This window comes from Manihot esculenta, chromosome 9, assembly GCF_001659605.2.
Source record: "Manihot esculenta cultivar AM560-2 chromosome 9, M.esculenta_v8, whole genome shotgun sequence".
Taxonomy (NCBI): Eukaryota; Viridiplantae; Streptophyta; class Magnoliopsida; order Malpighiales; family Euphorbiaceae; genus Manihot; species Manihot esculenta.
This window is the reverse complement of record NC_035169.2, coordinates 12,178,693-12,193,849: the sequence shown is the minus strand read 5'-3', so window position 1 is coordinate 12,193,849 and position 15,157 is coordinate 12,178,693.

The following is a 15,157-nucleotide window of genomic DNA, read 5'->3' as shown; positions in this document are numbered from 1 at the left end:
TGATCCAAAAATGTTGTCCTCCACGTATCAAAATAATGGACACACTGGAAAAATATTTTTTCAACCATTGTCATTTTTGACAACGCCCAAAATCCTTTCATCATGCCATTTAGGGATTCTGTCATGTTTGTTATCATCACGCCATACCTCTATCCACCATCGTGTGATATCGTCCATTTATCTAAATTTATCTTCACTGCCCAATCATATGATTCAAGGTGCACCTCCCGAATATTGTTTAGTCATTCGTAAAACTTTTTTTTCTGGTTTTCATTTGCTGATATAAATGAAAAATTCATCAAAGTAAAATTAGCATAAGTCAAAAGTGACATTAAATTTAAAAAATTAAGTAAACTTCGTAATAAAAATATGACACATACCTACCTTGTGCAACGTTTCCTTTATTGCTGCATTTTTTAATGTCTTATTATAATTACTCAAAACATGTCTGATGCAGTAACGATGATGACCAGCTGGAGGTTGTCATCAAGCTTTCTGCATCGCCTTTAGAATTCCAGCATGACGATCTGAAATTACACACAAATCTTCTCGATTGGTCACAAAGATCCTTAAGCAATCCATAAACCATGACCAATTGTCACCGTCCTCCTTATCAACAATGGCAAAAGCTAATGGAAATAGTTGATTATTTCCATCGAGTGCGGTTGTACACAGTATACACCCGGAGTATTTTCCATATAAGAATGTCCCATCGATTGAGATAACAGGTCGGTCATGTTTAAATCCCTCAATCGATTGCTTAAAAGCCCAAAACATACGGTCAAATACACGACACATCGGATTTAATCACTCATTTATCCAATGTGGATTATCTTCAATCATGTATACTGTTTCTGGGTTAAAATGATGAAGAGCAGTTTTGAATCTACACAAACGACTGTATGATTCATCCCAACCCCCATAAAGCCTTGCAATTGCCTTCTGCTTAGCTTTCCATGTTTTCTGATAAGACGACTCGTACCCAAATTTATCCCTCATTTCAGCTTGTAGGCCAGCAATTTTTATATCGAGCTGTTGTTCAATTAATGCAAAGATGAATAAACAAATGAAATTTTCATATTGGCTATGGTTTTTCATCAACTGAGGATTTGTACATATGTGTGGTCCACTGTATCTCGTAATATTCCAATATCCTCTCCTTCTTTCTTGGATGCTCGAAGTCTCCATGCACACCCACTGTCTTTGTCTTTACACCTTATAGAATAAGTCTTCTCTATTGTTTCATAGTAACAAAATTGATGATGATGTGTTAGGTGATATTCTTTTGCAGCCGCAGCCATTGCATCTCTCGAAGAAAATATCATTCAAACTGAAAACTCTTTAGAAGGATCCCAAAAGGAACGACCTGCTGGCTTATCATAAGGATCCACCCTAAGCAAATCGAAGTCTATTTCTGCGTATGGGGGATGATGAACAACAGGCACAATAGGATTAGGAAATTGTGTGTTGTAATATCGAGACTCACTCCCACTATCCTCTTGACCATTATCATCATCATCATCCTCAGTAGACATCCATGAATCATCGTCATCGTCATCGTCATCGTCATCCTCATCCTCGTTCTCATTCTCTACTGTATCAGATAAATTAATTGACGACCCTACAAAACTATCACATAAACCATAATCATCAACTACATTTTGCTCTTCACATTGTTCATCATTTGATTCCACAGTAGCTTCATATGGACCAATATCAGCATCCTCATTTGTAGTATCAACACAACGAAGTATCTTAATATATATTTCTATACAAGGTATACCACCAATTTGATACAAGTAATTAAACATACTAGATACATCATTGATAGCGGTTGTCGAAGCCATAAAAAATAAACCTATTATCAACCAACAAAATAATTTGCAGATAGTGGCAATAGGGTCGAACCACAGGGATTTGACACTACGAATTTTCCTATTAATGACTTGGACAAATAACAAAAGTAAATAAAAGAGGGGGGTTTGTTTTGAAGAGTTAAAGCTGAATAAAAGAAAGCAGTAATTAAATGAGTAAATCAATGGGAGAAGGATTCTAGTTGAAGCATGGATGAATTCCAGTTTGTTTAGAATTGATCATTGATCTTTTTGATACTCTTATTTATTTCAATAAGTTAGTTTAGGACGTGAAAGATGCTTCTCACAATTCAAATTCTTCCTTAGTTTTAGTTTGATTAGGAAACGTTCGCTAATCAAACTCTAGTTAACAAGTTGCCAAGGAACGTCCTTGGGGCTTTTAGCATCGAACAACTGTTAACTGCATTAGGACTTAGAGAAACCCAACTCTAACCTTGCCAACCGCGTAGTCAAGTTTAGATTATGCAACTAATTATACTTGTGTTTAAACAATCTAAGCAATTACGGACCTAAATTATTCAAACAATATATTACTAAAGCAATTAAAAGCAACAGACCTTCATTGATTCTAAAAGCAAAGCAATAATTATAAAAAGATCAAGTTGCATAAATATTGAAAGTAAACAAGAGTTTAATAATGGAGATTTAAATCTCCCAATTCATCACAAATATGAAATTTCCCAACTTCAACTAGAAAAAGAGGTGTTTAGCCACTCATGGTGGACAAAATTACACAAAAAGATAAAGGAAAAGAAGAAGGAGAAGTCTGCTGGATTTCTGCAGAATTTCCAAGGCTGAGATGATGATATTGCTGGGTTAGATGTTGTCTCCTTTTATAGCTGAAGAATTTTAATCCAATTAGGGTTTGATAATCCCCATCTTGACTTGGTCTTTTGTGGTCTTTGATTCCTCTTTGGATCTTATATTTAATTGTGAATGGAATTCCTCAAGTGAAAGACCTTTTCGTGACTCTTGGGACTGATCTTGTAGTGTTTGAAATGAATTTGGACTTCTCCACTTTTGAATTTTGGTTTTCTGCATATTTTCCCGCTTCTGCTGTCTCTCTGCGTGAAAGTGATTTGGGCGGGTGATTTGGGCAGATCACTTGCCCAAATCGTTTCTGCGAATTTACTGTCTCAGCTTCCTGTCTCTGTTTCCCCTGCTTGATTTGGCCAAATCACTCTGACCCAATCACGTTTACAGCTTTTTCTGCACTTTTTCTCTAACTTTCCATTTTCATTCTTTTCTACAAAAACATGACAAAAACATAAATTAAGCTGGAAAAAATGTGTAATTAAACAATAACAAAGATAATAAAAATGTGGCTAAATTATGTTTGATCAAATACCCCCACACCTAGCTTTTTGCTTGTCCTCAAGCAACAAACAACTTAGTCAATCAAGCCCCTTTTTCTTTTGAGCCTAAGTACCACTTAATTAGCCCCCCCTAGACTCCCAAATTGAAGTATTACAGTATAGAGTACTTCAGGCCTAAGGTTGTTCTTCCTTTTCCTTGTTTTCTTTCGCCCACCATGGTCAAGAGAAAGGTTTTTGGTTCAATCATGCTTATTCTTTTGTTTTAAGCTTGATGCAACCCTCTAAGAGTAACTTGCCCTTCTTTTTAAATACACTTTTTATTTAGCAGCACTTTTTTCTTTATTCTTGCCTGAAAAAGTCACCAACCTTTTTACGCGAAGGTGCATATTGGTGATACCCACCCCCGGTTACTCAGTTAGTCACTTGTTCAAGTGGCTACTAGCTCTGTTCATAGCTCATTTGACCATTGGAACAGGTTTATAATTTGTGCTTTGTGCTGTTTTTTTCTTTTTCTTTTCTTTTCATAACAGTTTGGGCAAATCAGCTCATAGGGAGTTACACTAACTTTTTATTTGCATGTATTTATATTTTTATTTTCCTTAACCACAACAAATTTAAGGATTCAATTCAAGAAAAGAACTTCCAAAGTGAAGGTAGCACACTGTAATTGATTCAATTTAGGTTTAAAGGGGTGGAAAATCAATGGGGTCATGAGATAGGAAGCTTTTTTAACCTTGTTATCTATGCTGAGTAGAGCAAAAGCTAAGACAAAATTATGTGTGTGTGTGCAGAAAGTGAAAAATGTGTGCAAAGAAAAATGTGTGAAAAGAAAAAAAAATTTTAGTGTGTGTTAGAGCAAAAAGATGCAAAAAGAAAGCAAAAGATAATGTAATCAATGCAAAAATAACCTAGCAGTACCCCCACACCTAGTCCAAACATTGTCCTCAATGTAAAACATATAAAGGAAAAGAAGAGAGAAAGGGACTTCCTGGCCAGTGGGTGATTTAGTCAAGTGATTTGGGCAAATCACTCGGCCAAATCACTAGTGATGATGGTCTGCGTGCAGAAAATTGTCCACCAGTAGTTGTAGCAGGTGCTCCATGTGCTGCATCCTGTCTTCGATTCTGGTGAGATGAGCCTCCACCGAATGGTCTTGAGGTGCCTTTTATGTCCTCCAAGGTCCACCCAATTGCTTTCTTGTGTTTTCTCAACACCTTTAGGAGTTTTTCCTCTTCTTGCTGGCTGAGTTGATTGGATACTATGACTGGAAGTGTATTTCCAGCCCCCAAATAGGCATATTTGAGGTGTCCGGGTAGAGTTTTCAAGTCTGGTGTAGTTACTGTCTGTGATACTGCTTGCTGTCTGCTTACTGATTTGGGCAGATTTTCTGGTGCTGGGTCTGATGATTTGGGCAGATCACTCTCTGTCATGTCTGTCTGCTCCAGTGATTTGGGCAAGTCGGGATCTGCCTGTACTGGTGATTTGGGCAAATCACCCGCAACCAGCAGTGAACAGTATGCTGTCTGGTCTGTGTCTTTTTCGGTGCTGCTGCTGGTGTTGTCCATTTCTTCAGATCTGCATAAATCAGCATTGAGTGAGTTATCTAGATCAAAATCAAAGATTTCTTGACTTAAATCATCAATAACATCAAGACCATAAACAGGAGAAACATCATTGGGGAATTTCATGGCATCATAAACATTAAACTTGATAACTTCCCCTTCAAACTCCATGGTCAATATGCCATCATGCATATCAATTTTGATTCTTGCTGTACTTAAGAATAATCTCCCAAGTAGGATGTCAGAGATGGTGTTGCTCTTATCTTCCTCCATGTCTATGACATAAAAATTTGCTGGGAAGACTAGTTGGTCCACTTGTACCAACACATCTTCTAGCACTCCCTTGGGATAGACAACAGATTGGTCAGCCAATTGGATCACTATGCTGGTGCCCTTTAGTGTACCTGCATTTAACAAGTTAAAAATGGAAAGGGGCATAACATTAATTGAGGCTCCAAGATCACACATGGCCTTCTTTATCCCCACATTGCCTATTTTGCATGAAACAACAAACATTCCTCTATCCTTGCATTTGGTTGGAAACTTTCGTTGGATGACAGCTGAAACACACTGCCCCACACTTACTTTTTCTCGTTCAATAAGTTTCCTTCGGTTGGTGCATAGCTCTTTGAGAAATTTGGCATACCTTGGTATTTGTTTGACAGCAACAAGTAGAGGAATGTTGATTTTCACCTTGCGAAGTGTCTCAAGTATTTATTTTTCCTCTTTTTCTTTTTGTGATCTTGCAAATCTTCTTGGGAAGGGGGGAGGTACCTTAAATTTCTCCACTGGTTGCTGGTCTGCCTTGGTCTGTTTGGAGCTGGATTCTGCCTGGGTTGTTGATTTGGGCAAATCAACTTCTGCCTTCTCTGGCGATTTGGGCAAATCACCACTGGTGGGCAGTACTGTCTGTCCATCGATTGGGTCAGTGATTTGGGCAGATCGATGACCCTGATCACTTTCTGGCAGATTCTCCTCAGTGACTTGTTTTTGCTTTTGCACAACCCTACTGTCTTGCAGCTCTTTTCCACTCCTCAATGTGATGGCACTAGCATTCTTCCTCTGACTAGATTCTGCATGGTCTGTTTTCAAAATTTCAGTAGGTTCTGGTTTAGTTGTGGCACTTCCAGCAGTTGCTGGTTTATGGACAGCAGCAGGGGATGTAATAGGTACTTCGGCTAGTGCTGATTTGCGGGCAGCAGTGGTTGTGGCAGTTTGACAGCAGTTGCTGTCTCTGTTTTCAGCAACTTGGACAGCAGCAAATTCTGTAATTTCTGGTGTAATTTTGGTAGTTTTAGTAAGTGGACAGCAGTTGCTGTCTCTATCTTCAGCGGCTTGGACAGCAGCAAAGTCTGAATTTTTTACAGCAGGTGCTGCAATATTTTCAGCAGCAGCAGTATGTATTGTTGTCTCTTGGATGGCAGAAGCTTCTACAAGTGCTGTTTGGACAGCAGCTGGTTTAACAATTTTGCAGCTCGATCTTGTGACAGATTCAACAGGTATAGCAGCAAGTACTGCAGTGTTTTGTGCACCAAATAAAGTAATAGATGAAGCAAATTCAGCAGCTGGTTCAGCTTCAAATGCAGTGGCGATTTGTGCAACAGACTCAGCGGCTCGTTCTGTTTCTTGGGAACTTTCATCATCAGCCTTGACATCTTGAACCTCTTCCTCTCTTCTCAATATGTGTGCATTCACTGAGTTGACCATTTGATCCACTTGCTGTTGGAGAATTTGCCCAGAAATTTCCAATGTCCTCATCATCTCTTCAAGTTGCATATTGGAGTTTTGAGGTGTTGCTTGGGCTTGATAGTTTTGGTAGTAGTTAGCCCTTGCATAGCCATAATTCGGGTGGTCCCTCCAACATGGATTGTAGGTATCAAGGTAGGGATCATGTCTTGGCTGGCTATTGAATCCTCTAAAGGCATGTACTTGCTGGTAATCCTCATAAAGTGTAGGACATCGATCAGTTGGGTGTCCTACATATGTGCAAATCCCACATGGTCTGATTCGCTGAAGTTGTTGAACTTGTTGAGCTTGACCTATACCATAATTTCTCACAATAGAGGTTAGTTCAAAAATTTGAGAAGAGAGAAAATACATACTTACCGTAGCCATGCTTGTAAGGTCTTGGCAGTGCGTTTAATTTCTGGATCGTAAAGAAGAGCTTCTTTACGATCAGCCCTGGTCATAAAAGGAAAATACGTTAGTTAGATCAAATCCCCGGCAACGGCGCCAATTTTTAATAGCGGTTGTCGAAGCCGTCAAAAATAAACCTATTATCAACCAACAAAATAATTTGCAGATAGTGGCAATAGGGTCGAACCACAGGGATTTGACACTACAAATATTTCTATTAATGAGTTGGACAAATAATAAAAGTAAATAAAAGAGGGAGATTTGTTTTGAAGAGTTAAAGCTGAATAAAAGAAAGCAATAATTAAATGAGTAAATCAATGGGAGAAGGACTCTAGTTGAAGCATGGATGAATTCCAGTTTGTTTAGTGTAACAGCCCGGCCTTCCTCTGGGTCCGGCACTGTTACCGCTCACGGCCCAGGGCTATCCCTCGCTTGGCCTCTTGCCACCTCGGGCTTTCCACTGGCGTCGTGAGCAGCTCTTAACATCCCTTCACCCTCACGGGTTCCAGGCAGGATTTGTCCCTCGGGGGAGCCATTACGGCCCGCCCTAGCCCGAGTGGATTTGGCCCAATTCCTTCCTCTGGGAATTAGGTCGCCTCCCCCACTGCTCGAACCCTTGACCTCCCACTTTAAGGGAATAGTCTGGTGAGAGTGAGTACCAATTGTTCCATTGGCACAATTGGTACTCACTCTCACCAGACTATTCCCTTAAAGTGGGAGGTCAAGGGTTCGAGCAGTGGGGGAGGCGACCTAATTCCCAGAGGAAGGAATTGGGCCAAATCCACTTGGGGAAGGATGCGTTTGACGAGAACCCAAGGGGACAAATCCTGCCTGGAACCCGTGAGGGTGAAGGGATGTTAAGAGCTGTTCATACGCCAGTGGAAAGCCCGAGGTGGCAAGAGGCCAGGCGAGGGATAGCCCTGGGTGTGAACGGTAACAGTGCCGGGGATCACGTCCGGGCTGTTACATTTAGAATTGATCATTGATCTTTTTTATACTCTTATTTATTTCAATAAGTTAGTTTAGGACGTGGAAGACGCTTCTCACAATCCAAATTCCTCCTTAGTTTTAGTTTGATTAGGAAACGTTCGCTAATCAAACTCTAGTTAACAAGTTGCCAAGGAACGTCCTTGGAGCTTTTAGCATCGAACAACTGTTAACTGCATTAGGACTTAGAGAAACCCAACTCTAACCTTGCCAACCGCATGGTCAAGTTTAGATTATGCAATTGATTATACTTATGTTTAAACAATCTAAGCAATTACGGACCTAAATTATTCAAACAATATATTACTAAAGCAATTAAAAGCAACAGACCTTCATTGATTCTAAAAGCAAAGCAATAATTATAAAAAGATCAAGTTGCATAAATATTGAAAGTAAACAAGAGTTTAATAATGGAGATTTAAATCTCCCAATTCATTACAAATCTGAAATTTTCCAACTTCAACTAGAAAAAGAGGTGTTTAGCCACTCATGGTGGACAAAATTACACAAAAAGATAAAGGAAAAGAAGAAGGAGAAGTCTGCTGGATTTCTGCAAAATTTTCGAGGCTGAGATGATGATATTGATGGGTTAGATGCTGTCTCCTTTTATAGCTGGAGAATTTTAATCCAATTAGGGTTTGGAAATCCCCATCTTGACTTGGTCTTTTGTGGTCTTTGATTCCTCTTTGGATCTTGTATTTAATTGTGAATGGAATTCCTCAAGTGAAAGACCTTTTCGTGACTCTTGGGACTGATCTTGCAGTGTTTGAAATGGATTTGGACTTCTCCATTTTTGAATTTTGGTTTTCTACACATTTTCTCGCTTCTGCTATCTCTCTGCGTGAAAGTGATTTGGGCGGGTGATTTGGGCAGATCACTTGCCCAAATCGTTTCTGCGAATTCACTATCTCAGCTTTCTGTCTCTGCTTCCCCTGCTTGATTTGGCCAAATCACTCTGACCCAATCACTTTTCCAGCTTTTTCTGCACTTTTTCTCTAACTTTCCATTTTCTTTCTTTTCTACAAAAATATGATAAAAACATAAATTAAGCTGGAAAAATGTGTAATTAAACAATAACAAAGATAATAAAAATGTGGCTAAATTATGTTTGATCAATCATCTTCTCCCCATATCTCCATACATTCAAATTTTAAGGATCCATCCACAATAGTAGGCTTTCTAAAACTAATTGTCTCTATAAATTCATTATTCTCGGATAATCAAATTGCACGAGCAATTTTACCGACCAATTGATTAAAACTTATCCGTTTACCAATTGGAATAATCTTTGAAAAACCTCCATTATAATCGTAATCATGACAACTATTTATAATATTACCATCCCAATGAATATTAGCATATGCAAGAACTGCCATTTCTCTGATAAAAAAAAAATTAGAATAAAAAATAATTTGTACTCAATTTACTATATACATAAAAAAAATTAAAATTTAGAATATAAAGTATTTAAAACTTACCGGCGTTTCTTTTTTTGTAGTCGAATCGATACAAGTAGATACAATAATTTTGTGAAATTTGTAGAGGGGAATAAATAGTTTATAGAGAATGCAATTTGCTGAGATATAGTGCAGATTTTGGGTAATTTATAGAGTAGTGGGTGGGATAATTTATAGAGAGGTCGGGAAGGGTGCAGAAGTAGCCATTGGCTAGTTTGGCAGTGATGGTGTCGAACTAGCCGTTGAGAATAAATGCATGTGCAAGCAGGACCGCGTGGCTCTGCATGCATGCAGAGCCACGCGCATGCAGAGCCACGCGGTCCTGCATGCATGCAAAAGAAAAGTATTCGGCACTTATAGTGCCGAACACTTTTCTCTTACATGCAGTACCGTATGCAGAGGAGCCACAAACCGCACAGGAATTTGTTCCGCAGTGATGGTGCCGAACAAATTCCTGTGCATGCAGGTATGTGCATGTAGGTACGGGCCTGCATGCAAAATATAAATCTTCGGCACTATAAGTGCCGAAGAGTTTTCTTCTAATTGCATGTTCGGCACCTAAGGTGCCGAACATGCCACACATGCAACCACGGGAGCAGTTTAATCTACTCCCGTGGTTGCATGGAATAGCTTGTTCGACACCATGATGGACTGGAGGTTCGACACCCATGGTGTCGAACTAGCGTATTGGGCAGTATGACTGCCGAACACACTGTACTGATACACAGAATTTGAAATTATTTTCGGATCCCGTATCATTTGGTAATTATTTTTTGAATTATGCATGAATTGAAAAAATGCTCTTTCTTTAGTTGTTGTTGTCCCTAGGTCGCCGGTGCTGAATCGTGAAGGAGTTCTTTCTGGTGGCCTTTGCTGTGAGGATTTTCTGGTCTGTTTGTTGGCTTCTATTGCTTCTCGTGGAAAACTTGTGACCGTACCGTAGGCTGTTTCTGGCTACGTTCTGTCGCAACTTTTTCCAGTTGGTGTTTTGATCGGAGCTATGATGTTGTTCTAAGTGGTCTTGCATGTTGACTTTTTTCTTGTTGTTTTGTTCCGTTGTGTATACTTTGTGCTGGCTCTATTTCGCCCAATCGTGCTTTGCCTCCTCTGTTTTGCAATTGTGATAGTGTGTGCGATGGTGACGAAGCTGTGGAGTCGGTGGGGTTTCTGAGTGCATCATTTTGTGTCTTTGTGTTTGCATGGGTGTGATGGTTTGATTTGTTTGGGTGTGATGGTTTGATTTGTTTGGGTGTCATGGTTCCATTTATTGATTTTTCTCTTAGATTTGATTTTGGTTTGTTTGTGTACTTTGGTTTGATTTGTTGTTATGGGCCTTTAGAATCTTTATACCCTTGTTTTTTCTCTGTTTTAGGTCTTAGTTAGATGCTATTCTTTGAGCCTTGATAAGAAAAAAAATTGGTTTGAATTTTTTCCTCTCACCATGCGTAGTTCTCATTGTTTCACGATGTTGGTGCAGGCTCCACTTTGGTGGTTGGTGCAGCTCCACTTTGGTGTTCGGTGACTATAGTGGCGGTTAGAGATTTATATAAATCAAACTATTCGTGAGCTATTCGAAATTCGACTCGATAAAAATTTGATTGAGTTATTCGAAATTCGACTCGCTAAAAATTTGATCGAGGTCGACTCGTTTTTAAAATGAGTCAAGCTCAAATTCACTTTTTAATCCCGTTTAATAAATGAATTGAGTTTAAACTTAGCAGTATTTGACTCGTTTAGATTCGCGAGCTCAGTTCATTTTTAAATTTATGAATAAATTCGCAAATAAATTCGTGAGTAGGCTCGCAAACAAGTTCGGGTTTGTAACGACTCGGAAACCGGACCGCTATAAGCGCTAGGATCCAGATCGGCTTAAGGCTGCCGGGACCCGTAGCAAGCCTGCTATACACTCTGTGTACTTGATAAATCCCATACATGATCAAACATTTCCATAAAACTTTGAACTTTTCATTTCACTTTAAAACTTTTCTCTATATACCAAGCTTAACCTAAGCATGCTCTGCAACTGATACCTGCTCTGGTATCACTAAAACTGTAAACATAAAAACCCCTTACTGAAACCCTCATAAAAGCTCCAGTTGGGTTAACATACTATACGTTAAGCCTGGACCAAGCTTGACCTGTGCATGCACTATCTCTATGATCTCTGGGATCATAAACCCACATACTAGCTCTCTCATCATATGCTCTAGATGGGCAACATTACATATCAAGCTTGGTTCTCATAAAACATCATAAAACATAAAAAGATCCATGTACAAAGGGATTATTCATACACTAGGGCCAAGCACAATCCTAAAACTCTGTATACATTACATGTTATAACATGTATGTACATAACATAACTTTACTTGCATCATGTCCACGAAACTTCTATTACATAAACATACCCATAGCCATTCTCAAACTCTACTCTTGCTGACTCTGACTTCTCTGAGGCCCTGAAAACATGGGGTTAAGGGAATGGGTGAGCTATAAAACCCAGTGAGCAGAACAATAAAACATTTAAAACATATGCCATCATGGAATGCATCACATCACAATAAATCACATCAAGGATGGACTGACTCAAAACTCCCTCTACTCTATGCCCGGCCCTCGAAGGAGCTCCTTAGGACTTCTGTTACATACATAGCTCTGTGCCCGGCCCTCAGGGAGCTCCTCAGGACTTTTGTGACATGTAATATAAACTAGAGGGCTAATGAGTCGTCCTGTTGTCCATCCACATCCACAATAAACAATGCAATGCGTCATCTTCGTGGTTACTAATGCAATACAACCTACTATAGACATAGTATTCGTGATGTATGGAACATGCTAAAACATTCATTGAAGTTAAAACATAGTTCAGTTCCACTCACTTCTAGCAACTGCTGGGCTAACTCTGGACTCACTCTGAAGCAGCTAACACTGCTAAACACCTCGATTCCTCAGGTCCGATCCTACACAGGTGGACTCAAATGAGGGATCAAACAACTCTATCATAGCTCTTAACATTCCCCCAAAAACCCCCTAAACACCTCAAGCATGCATGGAAAAACAAGCAAAGCAAGGCTGGACAGGGCACCTTCGGCGGCTGAACCCCCTCTCCAGATCCGAAAGGTAGGCACTTTCGACGGCACCTTCGGCAGTCGAACCCCCTCTCCAGATCCGAAAGTCAGGCATCTTCGGCGGCCGAACCTTCCTTCGGCAGCCGAAAGTCTGCTTCCAAGCCAAAACTCAACTTTCGAGGGCAAGGTTAGGTGGCCAAACCATGCATCCACAGGCAGTTTCGACGGCCGAAACTACCTTCGGTGGCCGAACTTGAGTTCGTCCAGAACTCAGCCTCGCATGCATACAAGCCTCCCAAACCGTCCAAACACCCAAAACATGCATCCAACCTCTCCAAACCATGCATATGCCCTTAACCATGCACAAAGGAGCTTAAAACAAACTTAAACTCCAACAAACAACATCAAAGCATACATAGGCATAAAGGGTACATAAACCCGATCATGCACAACCATGCAAAACCATGCAATCCTAACCCTTTTCCCTTCATATAACTCACTTAAAACACCATAAAAACCAAGGATCTACACTTACCTCTTGAAGATCAAGAGTTGGTGCGACCCAAACTTAAAGATCTGGAGATTCAAGCTCCAAAAGTCTCCAAGCTCCAGCTCCTTGCTCCAAGCTCACAACTCTTCAACACAAGGAGAAAACTCATGAAAACCTTGAAGGATTTGAAGAAAAACCATGAAAACAACCCAAGGAGAGCATGAACTTACCTTAGCCCAAGAATGGAGAGAAAACTCCCCCATTTTCCGGACAAGGGGCCTTTTATAGGCAGCTTGGTCAACCATTTTCGGCGGCCAAACCTGCATGCAAACCTCCACCACGTTCGGCGGCCGAACATGGGCTTCGGAGGCAGCAAAACCATGCAACGTTCGGCGGCCGAACTTCACTTTCAGCGGCCAAACCTAGCAAATGCCTCCTTGGTCTTTTCTCTTCAAACCTCAAATCCTTTGCATTCAACACCATAAAACACTTAAAAACCTTTTAGAAAACCTTTCTCTTTTACCCTTCTAAGAGCCTCCGACATCCTCGAATTCCAGATTCCAACGGAAATCCCACCGGAAAGTAAGAATTTCGATGCTGGCGTCTAGCCGGATATTACAGGGTTTGTTCGCTAACACTAATTTCATATCAAAAATTAAAGGGATATAGAGAATTGTGATTTCTTTATAAAAGGACAATCTTTCTAATTTTTTTTATTAATTTTAGGTTTGAAAGATTTCAATTAAATAAAAAAATTTAATTTAAAAGACTCATTTTATAATTTAAATTTTATTTTTAATTTAAATTTATTTATAATTTAAATGAATTTGAATTATATTGAGTTTGTTTATAACATAATTGAATTCAAATTCGAATTTAAATGAGTTTAAATTCGAATTTTTTGAATAGAATTTGAGTTGGCTCGTTTGAATTGGAACTGAGCTCGAATTTAATATTTATTTTATAAATCAAGTTTGAGTTTATAAATGAAATTTGAGTCGAATTCGAACTCCAATTTTTAAATTTATTTTTTAATCGAGTATGAACTTATCAAAAATCGATTCGATTTGATTACAGTTCTAGATTTGAATTCGAGTTTAATATTCAATTTATAAAATGAAATCGAGTTTATAAATGAAATTCAAGTCGAATTCGAATTTGAATTTTTAAATTTATTTTTTAATCGAATATAAATTTATCAAAAATCAGTTTGATTGAATTATAGTACCAGTCGTAGGTGCGGGTGCGATGACCCCTGGTGAGAGGGCTGGAGCTGATGTATTGTGTTGAGACTTGTGGACTTGGTGCCTGCGAGAAGGTTTTGTATTGTATATGGATGGATTTGGGTCTTTTGAAGTACTGCTCATTTGGCGTCCACACGTTGCTTCTTGTTTTTGTTTCACAGCAAAATAATTCTCTCCTTTTCCTATTCTAATATAATTTCTGAATCTTCTATGGCATTTTAAGAGTCATACTTATTTTTTATTTAATCTTTCTAGACTGGACAACAAAAGCTGGCCCCACCCAAAATGAAAATGTATCCCCATAATTAAACATGAAAAAAAATTGCATATACATGTGATTAGGTGGAGAGTATTGATTGTATATTTCAAGTGCTGTTAATGCCAAGTCGTTTCTTCTCTTTTCTTTGAGTCTAATGCAAGCTGCTTCTTTACTCTCTCTCTCTTTATCAAAAAAGTTATGCATTCTAAGGAGGCAAAATGTTCTGTATAAAATCCAATTCAATATTTCAATGAACTTTTTAATTAACGAATGTGCAATTGGATCACAATATTTTCCTTGCAAGCAAAGCGTCTCTCCAATAAAAATATTGAAAGATATACAATACTTTTCAGGAGAGGATCTTGAATTTCACTATCATACTGCAATACCAACCTAGAATTTTCTTGAATTTTAAGATAGGGATAATATGCTTTTTAAAAATGTTTTAAACATTTCCCTTGAGTTAGATTTTTAATTGGGTTAGACATAACACGAATTTAATATGATATTAGAATCTGCGATTAATATTAAATTTCCTGTAAATATTTTAAATTAGAGTTATTGTATCACTTATAAAAATGTTAAACATTCTGTTTAAATTAATTTTTAAAATGAGTTAAATCTGATTTAATTTTACTCTCATGATATCATAGTTTCCATTATGATCAATCTCTTCTATACCTTATCAAGATCATAAATATTTATTGTATACAAAACAAAAATAAACCATACTTTTAAAAAGAATTGGATTGAATTTTTTTTGC